Here is an 18,695-nt window from a genome sequence, read left to right as displayed (position 1 = left end):
TTGAAATAAGGGCATAAAATATTTCAGACCTTCCATGGGATTTCACTGGTCATCATTAAAGTATTGACCGCTTGCTCTTCTATTCCTAACACGGAACGTATCTAGTTTATTTTCTCCCAATCTTAACTCACATTAGTAGAGTTTGACTAGTATACCAAAACAAATTTGTCATCGATAGTCTGTTTCACATTTCTAACACTGTGTTACATTACACTGCTAAAGCTTGTAGGCTACACTACACAGAGGGGCAAAAACGACACAAAGAACAGAAAATTAAACAAAAACAAAAAACAAAACAAGAAACATGAGTTCTGCTCGTATATCAACACAAATTTTTTCTCGATGGTCTACTACGCATTTCTTACCTTGTGGGTGTCCGGACAACTGAGCATGCGCAGTGATGCCCAAGATAACCAGCAACATCAACAGATGAATCTTCAGAGCCATGACTGAACTGCAACAGAAGATCGATGGACCGTACCCTTAGTTCCGAGTTAACCTTTCCCTCTGTTTCAGAGGGAATCATTGTGAAAAACTCCATGAAAACGAATAGATCTGTAGGTACAATATATCGTCATATGGATGGTTTTGCACGTCTCGCTCAGTCCAATACTTTAGAAATATTGGACTGGAAATGGAGCAATCGGATTGGTTAATTTTTAATATTCATTATTGGCACTCTGAAGTAACTTAGTGGGTAATAAAGTGGGATTTTGGCTAAGCGCCTCTTTTTGGTCCTTTTGGACCGGGACGAAGTAACTGAGCAAAAAAGAGAACGGGGCCATTTTCCAGCCGTCTTCACCGAACAAGCGTGAGTGATGAAGATTTTTTTACATGTGCGGGACACTGCAAGCAAGCACTCCAGAATTTTCAAATTTTCAAACGTTTGGGTTCACACTGATATGGTTGTTTATGATCGCTATTGTTTGATTGCACAATTTTCTCGTTCCAATTAAGGTGGGATATTTAAATATTAAAATGGTTCTTTGACCGGGATTGGATGGAGAGAGAAGGCCAAAATTACCCCCGGAGTTTGATTGGAGGGTATACATGGCGTGTAACGTATACCAAAAAAGAGTATTAAAAGTGCTCGCTTTAGGCCCAGGTCAGACGTCGAACTTCACATGAGACGAACTAAATTGCAATCTGAGTTGATCCGAACGGGTAAAACTCGACCGTTGGGTCCAATGTGGAACTTAAATTGAATTTGAATCCACCAAGAAGTGTTTGGTCGATCCAAATTAACTCGGAGGAACTCAGTTGAGTCAAATGTCGAGCTTATCCTGAACCTAACTCTCTAAGTTTAGCACGTCTGCGACTTCATCTACATTTATTGAGTCAGCAGAAACTATATACAGTTATCACGATAACTTCAACATAAGAATTATAAAATAGAGCTAATTCAAAACGTCAATAATAATTCATAAAGGCAATACAAAAATATGAATGTTTAATGAGTGTCTTTAAATTTAATAAAGACAGGGCCAAAATTTACAGCCGATTTTCTCATGAAAAACAATAATAAACCCAAGGATTATTCTACAAATCAGTAGATGTACTACAAACGTTTTTAGAAGCTGTTCAAAAAAACTCGTAGCATGTGTTTTTATCGGGTTTACAACATTCGGGTATGCCTCGTGTTTTAAATCCGATAAAACAGTGCTGCTCGTTTTTTTACACATTTTCTTAAATATCGAATGTAATAGAAAACTACTCAAGTTCGACGTTTGGCCTGGGCCTTACTGCAGTCGAATGTAAATAAAGATGCCGTCTTAATTAAAAGAAAGTCCCGAAATCCGTCATCCTTGCCCTGGCATTACACCTAGTGTGTAAGCGATTTCAAAGATGTTGCTTTGAAAATATAAATTTCAGGACATATTGTGACAGATTTTGAAATCAAAGTTGCTGTAAGTAAGATTTTCCTCTTTGTTTTACTCTGTGGGAGCGGGAATCACTGATTTAGTCACTTTCGTAACCTTGCAAATTTAAACACATCGAAGCCACGACATTGTCTCAATCCTAGACTGATTGAAAAATGTATATTCTGATATAGGTCCTCTCTTGGTCAGTAATTTTTTTTTATTTTTCTGTTTCCTACCATTTAATAAACTACTCAGTAACCCATGCATCTTGCTCGGGCCTGATTGGGAAATATTGGCCATCGAAAGTTTTTGTACTTACCGCCACGACCTCGGGCCAATACTCCACATTACGGCCCTCTCGTTCGGCAAGTAAGCGGTTAATAATTTTGAAATTATGATTTTTTTTTTACCAAAACCATGCTCACGAGGTGCTGAATTCAAGTATCTCGGGTAGTCTCCCATTCTGACTTATGCAAATTATATCAGGTATGAGAAAGGTATCACCTTGTCAACAGTCAAAACCTCACAAGTAAGGCCTTCTGATTCTCATTCTACAATTGAACTAAGCGAGCATTCTGTAAACAGTTTCGTTAGTATGACGTCATGCAGCTTAGCAAGGGCCAAACAAAAAATATAAATTGTCAATAATCGGAACTGATCACACCGCAATAAACTTTTTTCTACCGAACTCAAACACAGCTTTGCAAATTCTTCAATTCAAATAACTTACTTGTGTTTTGTTCTTGATGTATGACCAAGTCTCGGTGGAGAAGTTTTAGTTCTAAAGAGCAAGCTGCAAGCGCAGTACTGTTTTTTTTCGATATCAATGATGTCTAAAGCCCTTTTTATGTGGCGGCAAATATTCAGAGCTCCGGTGGTAAAGAACACTTCTTCATCTGATCGTTGGTAACGGCAATTTGGGGAAAGAACAGATCCTCGGATTAGATCTCAATGTTTTTCAAAGGTATTGTCCAAGAAAGTGTATGATAGTTATGGTCACGTATAAAATGACTACTTCTATTTCTAGTTCTACTAGTGCGTGTAAGCCTTAAAAGAGCACGTTCGATATATTAATATTTTGACATTGCTCCGAGGTTTTCAGGACAAAATTCTATATTAAGTGGCGTTTTCTCTGCGTCCAAGTATTTTTTTGAGAATTGAGGGACAGGAGAAACTTTAAATAAAAATCAATTTTTTCCTAAAAGCTTCAGGTCCATGTTAAAATATTGACAGATCAAACGAGACATATCAGTAAAGAGAGTTATATTATGAAAATCCATACTTTTTGTTTTACAGGATTCATGTATATAACAAAGCCGTTCATTATTGTTTTAGAGACCGCGTAGAATAGGCCAAAACAATTTTCTCATATTGACTTACTAGGGGAAATAGGGAAAAGATCAAATATTACCACGATCTCTCTAAGATGGTACGAAGTTAGTGTCAGAAAAGCGTCTATATAGACTAATAGCTAAAAAGAACAAACATTTCAAGTAAACATCCCGAAATCATTCGGAAACTGTTATTTGTTTTGCCTTCTGACTTTCTTCTTGCAAAAATATATGAAACAAACATTTAGCAGTGACCTATTTCGATTAAGTGCCAGATATGCAAAAAAAAAAAAAAAGAATGTAAAGCCTTAATACTAACAGACGAGAATGTTACAAAAGTGGAAAGGAAATGACCCAAAAGTGCGTTATCCAGGAATCGGATGCTTTGTTCTTAATTTATTCTGCCTTAAATTGTGTTGTTTACTTTATATTCCATTAGTCTGGATAGATAACCCCTTCAGGATATCACTCAGCTTCGCCTGAAGCAAAATTCATGTAATTAAAGGCATGGTACTGTTTTATAACGTATATACATTAATCGATAACAAGCGCGTTCAGGAGACCCGAATCATGATCATTTATTTCTATAATTTCTCTAATCTATTTTTCGTTAAAACTTCTTTAAAACTGCTCTGAAATATTATTTACGGCAAACGTCTATGCGTAAAATATATTTCTCTTTAGAGTTTCGCGAAAAATCGTTTTGTCAGACTTTAGATATGTCTATCTTTTTTTTCTTCAGATAATTAGATGAAAATATTGCTTCACATCGAAAAAAATGCCCTCATTATGACAAGCGAGTCTATTTATTTTTCCGCGAAACGAGTTGAATTGTAATAATTCGGCATTTGTTGGAGAGTTTGAAAAAGGTGTCAGCAAATTGAATTGATGGATTAGAGACGATTTTGGTCGCGAACACCAGAAACTAAACATAATATCGAATTGACCGCCTACATTCTAATTATAATTAACACCATTTTTCCCTAGAATCTTTTCTCTTTTCCGATAGTTATAATCGGACTAGTTTTTACCTATGTAGCTGTACTTTAAACACTTTTAGATTCCTTCTGATCATGCGGACACACGAATCAGGATTTACCAAGGTTTTTTTTTTTTTTTCTCGGCCCACATTCTACTGAGAAGATCAGACAACAAATAAAAATCGATTGATCGCAACTTGCTGCAAAACATCCCAAGTAGGAAAGGAATACTCTATTTTCACTAGCTTACGACACCTTTACGTCTTTTGCGAAAAGTCTTATTAATTCGAAAACTCTTTTGAAAAAACTAGTACAAGAAAAGCACAAAATGTCCTTTGAATCAAAAAACTTGGTGTAAACCGAAAGTTGGTTCCAAATTTGGCTTAAGGAGACTGGAAATACACAAAAACTTGGTTGCCATAGAGATTTCGAGTCACGTGAGGTAAACCTTGGGAAAAGTCACAAATTTGGGTCATTCTTGTTTAGCATAATGCTAAAACTACAATGTTTGGTGTGGAAAACAAAACATTTTGTTGGAGAACATCTGACGCTTTCCTTTCGTTTCTAGAGCAACTGGGTTATGCCCTGATTGCTAATTACTCGAGCCGTTAGAGTGGAAAGTAATACGAAACTACGATAACATTTTGCATTACGCTGCCTTTTATTATTGCCAAATATGCCAGTCAGCAATAGCTGTCGAAAACTCATCAGACTCCAGGTCAACTACACTATTCCTATAAGCATTTTAAACAAAAATGTTGAAGATTATCGAAAACAATTTGTGCAATTGTTCAAGGTACCGCCAACCATAACATTTTTCACTTTCCTCGTTAGGGGGTTACTAATAAGCCGTTACAACATCCCCCTCCCCTCAAAGGGCAACATAGCACAATTCTTACTTATCAGGTTCATCAACCTTCATAACGGACACATGCAAAATCTCTCTGTACAGACTCTACTCGGTTGCAAGTCCAGTCGTCACCCAAAAAAAAATTGTGTGTAGTTATAAGAATCAAATAGTTGCATTCTACGTGTATACCTTAATCTTCGAATCAAACGGGCTTAACAACTGAAGATCAAGGTGTCTGTGTCTGCAGTACAGTGTTATGGTTACGCGCCCTAGTGGGGACTTTGCATGATGCACAATACGAAATTGCAAATCTGGTAAAGAGCAAGTATGAAGGGAAAAAATGTATGTAGTATTGTCAAGAAAACCTTTTGAAATGTTTTTGATCGAGTTTATGGCCGTTCAGCGGGTTATATTAAAAGCACCTGCCAAAAAATATGTTCTGTGTGACACAAAACTACTTTTGTTTTTTCAAATACATGCTGACAACCAAAAACATTATTTGTTTTAACATTTAACAGATCTAGATTTAGCCAATAATAAAAGAAGTATTGGGCTCAAAGGCCTATAGATCGGAATATACTTCATTTATTATGCAGACAACACACAAAGCACAGGAAAAAAAAAAAACACTGGTGGATCTCATTGTAGGCAGGATTCTTGACATTCCCTTAATGAGGTTTCTAAGTTTTACCAACTTATTTTTGCTTGGAAATTGAGATTCACGCTCAAGGTGTTTCAAATATCACAACATTAACTAATGTTTGCCGGGAAAGTGAGTCCAGTTCAATATATTTCAAATATTTGCATTTTTACAGCTTCCAATGCTTTTTTCTTTGTGATTTTAAAGTGTTTTTCAAACTTTTTTATGAGCAGATTCCTATTGAAGCGTAAACTCATCAACTACTACAGTGGCATTCACGGACTTGGAAGTGAAATAAAAAGGTATGTCTACGCATTGCCAACCAGGAAAGAGGAAACATTTTCCAGAGAGTACGTAGTTTTCAACAGTGGTAATTAAAAAATGTATCGCTGCAATCGAACAAGATAGAAACACAGATGTAGGGCAATTCTGATGCGTCGCAGACGCTACATCATTTACAGGGAAATTTGTTTTTTCAACGCAGGCTATGCTGAAAGAATGACGGTGCGGCGGAGTGAACAGAAATTTGAGGGATTGATGACTCTAGTCGAAATTTGACGCACATTATTTTTGAGTTGCTTCAGGCCATGATGGAAATATATGCTTTAGTACGTCCATCGTCCCAAATTAAAACAATCAGTAGGGACTCGCACCTGCAATATTTCCAACACGGTCATTGCGCTTGAAGTTTTTTTTTTTTTTCTCAAGAAAAGAATACTAGAAAGAGAGAATATAGATCGGTTTCTTGGCAATCCCATCTAATCGAAATCATCATGTGAAATTCGATCTGCTGGTTTATACTTGTAAATTTATATTTTAGAGAGGTTGAATGTAATTGTTCTTCACTCATGAGAAACAGCTTTTTACTTAGCCTAAGCAGTTTTAGAATTGTCAGTATGGTAATGCCCATAAGATTTTAAAATAATTCGTCTCATGCATCAATCTGAATCGACTGAGGAAACATTTTTCATTAATTTCACGTGATTTCTTCTTGTTTATACAGTCACGACCATGGCTTTGAATTGTTTCAAGTGTTTCTTTTAGAATTAAAACATAGGTTTTAACAAGAGAATGGTGCAAAGTTTTAAGAACAGTCTTAATCAAAGAGTTCCCCCTTAGAGCAGATTATTAATATTTTGAAGTAGAAAAATCGCTTGATTGACAAATTCAGTGAGATGAAATTCTCTTCGATTTAAGCGATTGCATAACAATGGTAGCTATTTAGCAGGAAATCTGTGAAGCAAACGGAGATTTGCCAGAGCACAAGCTTTAGTATATTTACGTTTAAGAAATATAAAAGGGTTTACCTTTATCCTCGTTGCTGTTTGAGACGCAAATTAAATTACATTGTGTACATTTTCTCCAAATTTCACGAAATAATTATTTAACTAAAACCTGTCTTTTACCTTTTTGCTTTTCATGATTTCCTTTCATTTTTGTCTTTTACAATACGATGACATAAAAACTCATTTCTATGCATTCAAGCAAAGAAGAGCGCGAAGAGTTAGCAATAAGATTTAATTCAAATGATCACACAACTAGGGAATCACCGACTATATCATTTCTTAAATAGCAAATCAAAAAATGTCGGTGAGCTTTTGACCTATATTGTAGATTACCAAGGAGTGAATTGGAATTAAAAGACACATCAACATGATATATATGAATAGACGAATGAATAAACGAATGAAACAGCCTGTTAATCAATCGATCAGGCAGAGACAGAGTTATAAGACGGCAACAGCGATCCCTGTCAGGGAACACCGTCTATTAAAGACTCTCTGTCGACCGGGATGCTTTGCGGGCGTTTGTTTTGTTTCGTTTTGAATTTCTTGTTTCGCTTTGTTTTGTTTTGATTCTGTCGCTGAAGAAAGCGCCAGAAAAATCGAAAAGATTTGGGGAATCTGGCGTCTTCAGATTGAATTTACTGGTAAAATCAGGTATAATAAGTCTCCTTTAAACGTTTTTTGGCCTAGAACTATTGCGTTTTGAAATTCTGATCTCGTGTTGCGAGGTGACAAATGTCGGCTACAAAATTCCTGCCGCCGTCGGCGCCACGCGGAGAATTGAAACAACTCCATAAAATAAATTACCTTTTTTTAGTTCCCTTCACAACCATACATATATGAAGTACTTTTTTCTTTGCTTAGAATACTGTCTTAGTCATGATGTAGAATAGAAGTAATGTAATGAATACTATTTCATTTTTCGCTGGCGATTTTATACCACGTTTTAGATTCGCTACAAAATTGTTATCTATAACCGGTCACGACGGCTACCAAAGCGCTTTCAGTTTGCCCTTTCTGCAAGAAAGGCTTTCTTCTCAAGGAATAAAACGCAGCAGAGAAAGCACTTAGTTTTACTAATATAATTGAATGAATCAACAAGCGATGCGACAGTTTTTTCCCAAGGTTAGTAATGCGAAAGAAAATAAAATCAATTCACTGTCTCTTACCGCAGTAGACAGGAGTATTTTAAATTTTATGTATCTGAGTACTTCTTAACTATTTTTCACTGATCCTGGACAGATTTTCTCAGACAATTCTGTTGAAGAGCCTCCATGGTCCAAACCTTCCACCGAGGTTCTTCGCAAATAAACATATTACCGGTCGTGGTTTAACTTCTTAAATATGTAACAAACACACAATTTACTGCCAAATGTTCTCCTCGCTGTTAAAGGGGGGTAATGAACCTTGTCGCTAAAGGCAAGAAATAACGAATAACCTAGATGGATGCTTTAGGTTATAAAGGATTGAAGAGCGAAACGATCGACACCAACAAATTGCAGAGTTCGTAGCCCACGAAAACTCGGCTGTCGCGCGCATTGCATGCCGGTCGACTGAGTGTCTTAAAGGCATGCGCAGTTATAAAGCATGTCGCCGCCCAAGCACCGATAAAAATGAAACCTTCACATGCACAATGTTCCTCTTGTGAAGCCACCTTAAATCAAGTACAAATACCTAACCAGGCACGGGAGCATGTCATCGAAAGGCATTATCCTTTTACACTTCATGAAGAAATTGATCCGGAGCGATCGCTGTTTTTTGAGAATGCTATATCACCACAGAGTCTCTTTAATACAGTCACCATCAAGCTTCGATCAGGTTTGCAAGCTAGCAGGAAAAGAGGCCTTCGGTACATTTACCACTATTCATTTCATTTTCCAGTTGGAGTCTTCACTAACCGACAAGGAGGCTTCTGTGAAACTAACACGATAAAAATCGTCTGCAACTACACTGTATGTCCAAAATGCAATCGACATTGGCCAAGCACAGTTGTTACCATTTATCCATGTATGAAACCATTCATCTGAGTACGAAATACTACTAAAAATGTGGTGAGTTCTGTTTCTGTAGGCTGGAAAGTTATCAAGCTGACCAAAGAGAACGATTAACAGCCATAAAGACAAAAACGAGTCGAATGGAACTTTTGCTTATGCAGCAGTTATGTACAAAGTCAAACATGGTCTTGTACGTCCCTGATTTCGTTTCCGATGTATTTGTCCGCAAAGGCTCTACACACTCGCTGCAGAAGAGTGACTTCGTATTACCACGTTTTAGAACTATACGCTATGGCAAACACTCTGTTAGATATTCCGGGCCATTCTTATGGTCAAAACGTACCGAAAATCAAAGAGATTCGCCTAGTTTACCTTTTTTTACACAAAAAAAATAGAAAACTGAACCTTGACGACATTTTAACTAACAACAGTAATTGCTGTAATCTTTGTAGCCAATAGAATTATTTTAATTTTTACAATTTTACCTTGTCCATAAGCTAACATAGCATCTCTCATACTCATTAGTTTTTATCATTTTCCTGTAAATATTCAAATTTTATAAGTAGCGTATGTCTATTAATGTTGCTATTTTACTAGTGTCCTCAATTAGGCTATCTAGGCTAAACACATAGACACTGAAATAAAAGTTTTACTTTACTTGCTTACTTGCTGAAAATTCCTGCTCAATGTTAACTTGCGAATTGTTGACTTCTCCACAATGGTCTGCAGCTTCAAGTGACTGATTTATAAATTATTGATTGCTAAGCTTGTTGTGGATGACAGAACTACAGCACTTCCTGCAGTCTAACCACTTCTCCGAACAAAACAAATCAATTTTGAAATATTTTTTTTATTATTATTTAACTCAGTTCAGCTAACTATACGCCACACTACAACATCAATAAGTGAACGCACATTTAAAAAAAGAAATAATAGTAGGTATTAATGACATGAAACTAAGGATCATCTCGATAGCAAAGCTAATCTAGTGGATGAAGCACACAGCGTAAAACAAATCTCTTCAAGATAAAAAGTATCTCTTTATGTGCTTGGCTATAATTAATATGTGTAATTGTCAAGCATAGAGTTCTTAAGCGTTTGACGAAAGACTGAAAATGAATCTGACTTCGTAAAATTCGTTGGCAAGGAATTTTAAAGACGAGAACCATGCAGTAACTTTTAGGGAGCGTAGTCCAAATTGGGTTTTATTCACAGAGTTTGTCGTGTAGGACAGGGATGAACTTAAGAGGTAAAATGAAAATAGTCATTAAAACATAGAAGTAGCAGTCCAGATGATAATTGATAAACAGAGGAAGGTACCTGTGACTAACAATATCATTTAAGGTTAAGTAGGTCGAGAGATTTGAATACAGGTTAACAATAAGATCTCGCATCAGGAAAAGAAATAAAGTTTAATTTCTTTTTTATGTATAACCGGTAATGGTGTTAGAACTGAACAAAAAATTAAACCCCAGACGTGGATTGACTATAAGTGAGGAAAGGATAAATAAGAGGGTAATGAGGTATAAGTAGAATGGTTCTATTGACAAGATGTTCACTTAAGACAAGACATCCACAGTTTTTGAAAGTCTAAGACAACGTTCCTTGATATGATCTTCCCCCATAAATTGACGTCAAATGTCACACCTAAATACTTTGCAGAGTCAACTTGTATGATACATTCGTCGTCTGTTTTAATATCAAGTGACTGATTGGGTTTTATTTTCTTGAAATGAAAACCAATAAGGTTTGTTCCAGATATCTTAAGTGCTAAGTGGCACACCTCAATTAGGCAATTGATCAGAGTTCCTGATAAGGATTACATTTTTCCCCAAAGTGACTAAGGTTTTAACTTGAAAACTAAAAGTTAGTATCGTCGACAAATAAATAAAATATTAGGAAGCTAGAGGTGTTAGGAGAATCAGTTAGGTAAAAAAAGAATGAGGGAGGTCCTAGAATGGATCCTTGAGGAACGTACACTACAAGTCACTGGGAGGAAGTTGAGTTATCACCATTAACACTTACAAATTCCTCTCTATGGTATAGATAACATTTCCACCATTCAAGCACATTGCCTCAAATTATCAAATTCACTATTATCAATAGATTGACCAATTGATTCAGTGATAGAGATAAGTGATAGGGTTTTCGAGCATTATTCTCTGAAACCAAACTTCAATGGAAAAAGTATCTTAAATTCTTCCAGATAGCTATAGAGGCGATGATCCAAATATTTTGCTTATGTTAGAAAGGGCAGAAATTGGCCTATAATTGTCTTTGTCAAATCTTTAGTCTCTCTTAAAGATCTATCCTTGCTAATTTATATTTCATTCATCAGAATAATTATCACTTGTAAAGGAATCATTAACTAAAACTGCAAGTGGCCATTTGCATGGTCTATTATAGATTTCAATATGGTAACTGATGCACTGTAGGAAACACTTAGAATTCATATTATTGATCAATGACCAAATTTCATGTAATTAAGTGACAGGGGATAAAAAAGATTGATCCTTGGTAGTTACCCTTATGTTGAACAAGCGCTTTTGATGGGGATTCCCTTCTCAGTAGCCTTACTGACAGTAGCGAACAATTCATTACAATTTTAGCGATAGCTGTAAGGATCGGCAACAGGGTTTCTTTTTTTATCAAGGATGGAAGGTATATAACTATTTGACATTTACCAGTATTTAGATTTGACCTGAGTTGCCATGAAAACGTCATTTCACTTGAAGTAAACCTTAAGAAAAGTCACAAATTTGGGCCATAATTGCTTAATATGATGCTCAAAATATAGTGTCTGGCGAGGAAAACAAAAGCATTTTAATTACATGTTTCGTTTTCTGGAGCGATTGTAAACTGGGGTATGTCGTTTATGCCGTATTGACTATTAATATTTTGCTCGTCCAAATGCTAGCTTTTGTTAGACTGGAAAGAAATATGAAACTACGATAATCGGAGTAGCGTCACCAGCTGTTATTTCAAATATGCCAGCCAGTAATAGCTGTTAAACAAACAGGCCCCACTTCTTCCTCACCAGACGCATTTTTGAAGTGATCTACCAAAATATAGGAGAATATAAAGAAAATTGGTGTAATTGTCCGTAAAAGTTTCCCACCAAACATTTTGTTTTTCCGCTCTCTTCGCTAGTGACTCTGAAAGCTCGCCACAACAGCTTTTGTTATTGGCTATAATGTTAATTATAGCACAGTTCTGACCAATCGGGTGCTGGTGATTTTCTACGTGAGCTTTATTCTTGGAAAAAAACAAGGCTTAGCTATAGAACTTAAAGGTGTCTGTGGTACAGTGTTATGGTGAAGCGCCCTAGGGAAACTCTAATATGCAGAAGATCTAAACGCTAGCGAGTATTACCAGAAAAGAAATAAAAGAAAGTCCTACATGTATTGCTATTTAAGGCTCAATAAGCATGCATTAATAAAGGAGATAATGAATGTATGATTATTACGCAACCACTTTAAATACATGCTAATAAACATTTGTTTTTGTTTTAACAGCCAATGAAACCAATAGTTTAAGGTTCACAACCAACGAAATAAACCTAATTAACTATGGCGATAATTAAAACTATGGAGACAAGAACAAAACACAGAAAGACCAAAACACTTTGGTCGGATTTAGCATTTTTATGTTTTAAAAACTAAAGAAGAGAGTACAATTCAAAAAGAGAGTCCAATTTCAAAAATTACAACTAATTTTCCCCTGCAAAGTTAGTCTAGTTCAAGTTATAATAAATATTACAAATTTTACAACTTTAAATTATTCTCTCAATATAACTATTTTAACACGTTTTACAAACTTTTATTTACAGGTTCACGTTGAAGCGTAAGTCCATCACCTACTACGGCTGCATTCCTAAACTCGGAAGAGGACATAAGAGGTATGTCTAAGAATTGCTGACGGGGGAAAGAGAACAAATTTGTTTGAGTGAACTCAAGATATAGCGCGAGCACAGTTTATTTTTGTAATTTGTAATTACAATTAATTTTCCCTAGAAAGTTAGTTCGGTTCAAGTTATAATAAATGTTACAACTTTTGCAACTTTAAATTATTCTCTCAATATAACTATTTTAACACGTTTTACAAACCTGTCTCGTGCATCGACCTGGATCGTTGCGAACGATATTTTTTCATTTAAAGCAAGCATTTTAAGAAGGAAACAAGTAGTATTGTTTTAGTTTATTTTTTTTTATTTTCAGCTGCGAATTTTAGAAGATTCTTACAACATTATTGTTCTCAACACCGATAAATTCGTTTTGTCCTAACATCCACCAACGGTGTTCTCAATACTCACTCAATTAAAGGCTCCTTTTGAAAAACATGAGTTAAAATTTTGCGTTGCAAAATAAGACCAATTAATTTTTATGACTTCTTCATGTTTATGCTCTCAGCATAACGATGGCTTTCAATTTTTCCAAGTGTTTTTTTTTTTTTTTTTTTTTTTTTTTTTAATCAAAAACCGGTTTGAAGAAGGGAATGGTAAAAGTTTTTAAGGACAGTCTTAATCAAAGCGGACCCACTTAACGAAAATTGTAAATATTTTGAGATCAAAAACTTGGACGACAGATTCAGTGGAATGAAACTCTCTTCGGTTAAAACAGTCTCATTACAAAGGCAGTTATTAAGCAGAAACTCCGTGAGACGAAGGGAGAATTGCCAACACATGAGCTTTAGTATAGCTACGTTTTTTGAGAAGAATCCTATAGTTCCTTTACTTCATTTCTTTAAGAAAATACTTTTAGGGTTGTATCACAACGTCGTTATTGTTGTGTTTGCCGATTCATCAAACAAATGTAGAGACAACTACAGAGTAACGCATTTAATAACTTAAATTCACGACCCTTTTTCCAAATTAGGATAAATACTGGCTTTATGGGACAACACCATCAAACCAACAAGCTCACAAAGAGATTGTAATCAGAAACCGTCAAAAAGTAAATTGCAGCATAATTTGTGACGTAACACACCAGAGACACTTACCTTGCAAACGAACTTGAATTTTAAACCAAGCTTAAAACTAAAGAGAAAATGTAAGAAATATAAAAGGGTGTACCTTTATCCTCGTTGCTGTCTTGGACGCAATTTAAATCACCATGTATGTATTTCCTCCAAATTGCACGAGACAACGATTTAATTAACACTCATATTTTTGCTGCTTATAACTTACGTTTTCGATGTGATGACATAAGATAACTCATTAGTTAAACATTCAAGCGTCTAGACGGAGTGAGAGGCCTCAAAAAGATCATACAACTAGGGAATCACAGACTATACTTTGTTGAACAGAAAGTGAAAGGTGGTTCTCGTTTGATTGTGCATGCGTTCTAGTTCAATAAAGGTCTTTGAACATCCGTGGAGAGGGTAGCCGCTGCCCAGGAAGCAAAAGCCTCACCGCTTTTGATAAGTAAGATAACTGAAGCTATAACATCATCACTACACAATGAGGCCATTGCGTTTACAATGTTTCTCTTGTGTATTGGCCCTAAGGAAAGTGAAGGTACCTACAAAGGCGCGAAGACACATCGTCAGAAAGCATTACCCTGAAAGAAAACGAGGGAGATGGTCGATGTTTTGTGAAAAAACCATGCCGCGTGATAGGCTATTCAATGTTGTTATTGACCTGCTTCTATCAGGTTTAAAGGCAAGTGAGAAACAAGACCGCCGCTACATCTACTACTACACATTCCCTTTTAACGTTGGAATTTTCCCAAAAGGACGTGGACGTTTTGGTAAAACAGAGACGATAAAAATCGTTACTTGCTACTCGGAATGTCGAGAGTGTAGTCGCCATTGGCCCAGCAAAGTGGTAACAACTTATCCATGTAAAGAAAAAAAAAAACAATTTGCTTGACCGGGAAAGACGGTTACAAACGTCGTGAGATTTAACCCTATAGATTTCGAGTTTGACGACTAACCAAAGCAAATGATAAACAGCCCTGAAGACAAAGGCGAGTCGAGCGAAACCTTTACTTGCTGAAAATGTACTGACTCCTCCACAGTGGTCTTCAGCTTCCAGTGACTTTGATTTAAAAGTGAACTTTCTTTCATCACTCAAATAAGTTGGCTTCATTCAACTATGGTGGTATCCATGAGACCCTGCAAAGCTCGGATACTAATTACAGAAGAATGCAAAAATTGTAAAGTAATTTTAGATTACAGATATTTTGGTACTTTACCAAAAAAAAAATTGTTCATAGTTAAGTACCAATACAACCTGTTTGATGATTTTGCAACTAAGCCTTCACCATCATCGCAAAATATATATACTTTTAATTGTCACCAAAAGCCAAAAACTGGCTGGCAAATTAATGCTTTTGTACAATGCCAAATAGCGAGTACTGTTATCGGTTAGTTACAAATAGTTTGAAAAAAACTGTTGTATTTACGTGTACCTGACTGCCTATCAGAACATTTATGTTATTTTTGAAGCCATCTAAAATTAATCTGAATTGAATTAATTTTCTTCCCCTTGTCGACGTTGCAACCCTAAAAATTAAATTTTCACTGTTGTTCAGCAACGAGAAGAGGGAAAGGTAAACAGAATGATAGAAGTTGAAGTTTAGTCACAGCGGCTTTTTGTATTCTTTCTGGTGCCATGGTTAAGAATTGTGGTCGATTTGCTGATAATTTAGCTAAAGGCCAAGCAAAAGTATGCAAATGACAAGAGCATTTTACTGTTGTCAAAGTAAGTAGCATATGTACCATTTTCTATATTGACATGGATAAAAATGTAAGAAAGTTTTTGCTTGTTGAATGAAATATTGAGCTAACTTGTAATAACTTTCCAACAATTAACTTCAGCTGAACTTTAATACAATTCCAGTGTCCTTTAAATTTGTATTAAATCTTATCTCCGCTACAACCAATAGTACACAAACCTACTTCTAATTTCACTGGCAATAAATAGTGATCCGACAGGCTGTTGAATTTTGTTCCCCCCTGTAATTTTCATGCAAATTTTACCATACCAGATTTTAGTTTCCTCTAGGTCATTTCTGGTATCTGCTCGCTATTCAGAAAATCCAAAGAAAAAACATTTATTATTATTACACGTAGAAATAAAAGCAAAAGTGTCGCTATTGTATATACTTTAAAATTCTATAACTGTAGGTTGTTGCTATTATGAGCACCAATAACTATGTCACTGGCCTGGCTTAAGTCTTCACTGTAGAAGTTTTCTCAATGTGCTACCATTTGCTCGGCCACTTTCGGGGGTGCTTTGGGCAAACTCCATAGTTTTTACTCGTAGTTGCGGATTGAAAGGTTGAAAGGTACAATTCACCAGCCTCGATTTATTTGTAACTGCCAAGTTCAAATCATTCTCTTTTATATACTGTTTTTCATTGCTAATATCTTGATAAGTTTAGCATCAGTCATAGTCAAAAGTAAAGGACACAAAACAATTGCGCAAAAACCCATTGCAAAGTCAAAATTCGCGCTCGCGCCTTACGTGAGAGCTCTTTGTATTCCCCCATCAATTCAAGCGAGACGTATAATCAGGATTACGCAGATATTGTTGCATTATGAACTTGCACTATTTTGTATAAATGCTTGATACGTTTAGCACCTTATAAACTGCACAGCTGCGAAGACAACGATGGTCAATGACTGTTGCATAGAAATATTGGCTCCATGGGAGGGACTTTGAGAAAAATTTTGGCAAAGCCATTTTTTCATGCAGTAGGAAAAGACAAAAGTTTAAGAATTAATATCTCCAGTGTTGAATAAATTAGTGTCACTTGCTTTTCACAGAAGTTTCAGTTATGTTCTAAGTTCTTTATATAATAAATTGCCTTCGGTTTAGCCTGATAACACCCAACCCTTGATTATTTTTGATATCAACAAAAACCTAATCCAAAGGTTGTCTATGACTTCACCGCGTGAGTAAACACCCTTTTTAAGTGTACGTGGATTTGGGCTGCTAAGTGCGTACTAAGTACGTATGGGTTATTGACTAAGATGGCTGGATATTGGCCAAGTTCTCTTTTGCGTGTTTATGGATCGAGACGGAGTCGAGGTCCATAAACTCGCAAAACAAGAACGAGGCCAATATCCAGCCATCTTGACTGAACAAGCTTGGTCAATAAAGGATTTATTATATGGCTTTCAGGGAAATTTTTTCTTGCGGGACACGGTGGGTAGTTCCGAGCGGGCAAGGTAGCTCCATCTTGCCCGTTCGGGTGGCCAATCACAGCGCAGGATTTGATTCATCTTGCCGGCTCACGACGATAGCCATATAATGATGCTAAGCTCTAAGTTCAAGTACTTTATCTTCATAGGCGGCGCTATTTGACCTGTCCAGTTTGCTGCAGCCCTGCTTTACCGGCAGTAATCGTTGACCCTTCCCCTTTTCTTCTGTATGCTGCTAAGAAATATCCATACCCACTCAAAGAAAGGTGATCTAGTTTCTGATGGGGTTCAAATATTTTTTGCAGTAGGGATACTTGTATGGATATTTTCTGGAACAACACTTCCCGAAAGAAACCTCCTAAAGGAAGTAACATCAACTGAGTACAGAGTTAATGGCAATACCACCTCCATGCATGGTGGCTTTGTGGTTGATGATATTGATAGCTTGAGTAATATTATTATTTGTTCCTCTTTCCTTCTAGATTTCTTCCAGTGGTGGGACATTCTTGACCTTCTGAAGGACAAATTTATATTGGAAACAAGCCTCTATCAATCACATAGCTAGAGAGTGCCAACAGCCCAAGATACAGTTATACTAGTCATTGTCTATTGCAAGAATGATCAATAAAACTGTTTCTTGCCCTTATTTTCTTTACTGTAAGGGTAACAGTTTATATCAATCAGTTGTCTGTACCTGTCGGTATGTTTCACTGCGTGAATAATTTGCAATTTAAATTTTAAATGGTTGCAGCCACTCACCGAATGGATGTTTATGATTGCTATTGTTCGAGTTGACAATTTTCTCGTTGCAACAAAGATGGGATATTTAAATATTAAAATAGTTTTTTTATGACCGGGTCTGGATGAGGAGGACCAGGCAGTTTTTCAAGCAATTTTCCGACAGCCATACTTTTAGGGATCAATACTAACACTGTTTATCCGGGGATTCTACAATATTGCTATCACGCAAATGCCCTGTCATTAGTGCACCTTTAGTGGGTATCTTTCTGGCTTAACATGTTACCAAGCAACAGTAGAAATATTAAGTTGACAATTTAAGTTGGCTCTGAAACCCTCCTTAGAATTTATTAAAACTTAGCAAAACGTTGCATTTTACCATGCTTATCACAATTCGACAATAAAAGGTGGTGACCACCAAGCTCGTTTATCCAGCACTTGGAGCTAAAATTATAGGTGTTTTCAGCTGGTTAAACTCTTACTATGGTAAATTTTTATACAAAAAAGAGGACTAGGAGAAGGGTTTTATAGATAGGCTACTCCTGAATCCGGACAAAACTAAACTGATTGTATATGGAAACCGGCAAATGATATTGAGACTTCAGGATTTTCGTCTTACCCTTCTGGGGAAGGAACTTTTACCCGTCGACTATGTTAAGGACCTGGGTGTGGTGTTTGATGGTAAACGCTCATTCAACGACCTCACAACTAAAACAGTATCATCTTGTATGTCTGCCTTAGGGCAAATAAGTCGAGGTAAACATGTATTTAGGAAACAAATACTTGTTACAATAATTAATTCCCTCGTGTTTAGCAAGTTGTATTATTGTTCGTCCGTCTGGTCCAATACTTCTGCTAGCAATACA

The 18,695-nt window shown here is 36.2% G+C and overlaps 1 long non-coding RNA gene across 1 annotated transcript; it reads left to right on the top strand.

Annotated features, from left to right (window-relative positions):
* The first annotated feature begins 2,350 nt into the window (after positions 1-2,350).
* LOC145490419 (uncharacterized) lies at positions 2,351-18,161 on the top strand. Its single transcript, XR_014049698.1, has 5 exons — positions 2,351-2,391; positions 2,746-2,826; positions 5,897-5,965; positions 12,773-12,841; positions 17,574-18,161. It is a non-coding gene; the product is annotated as an uncharacterized LOC145490419 (long non-coding RNA).
* Positions 18,162-18,695: the final 534 nt, after the last annotated feature.

Source organism: Orbicella franksi, chromosome 6 (genome assembly GCF_964199315.1).
Source record: "Orbicella franksi chromosome 6, jaOrbFran1.1, whole genome shotgun sequence".
In the NCBI taxonomy this organism is placed as follows: Eukaryota; Metazoa; Cnidaria; class Anthozoa; order Scleractinia; family Merulinidae; genus Orbicella; species Orbicella franksi.
Note: the sequence above shows the minus strand (reverse complement) of the source record. Positions and strands in the feature narration are given on the sequence as shown.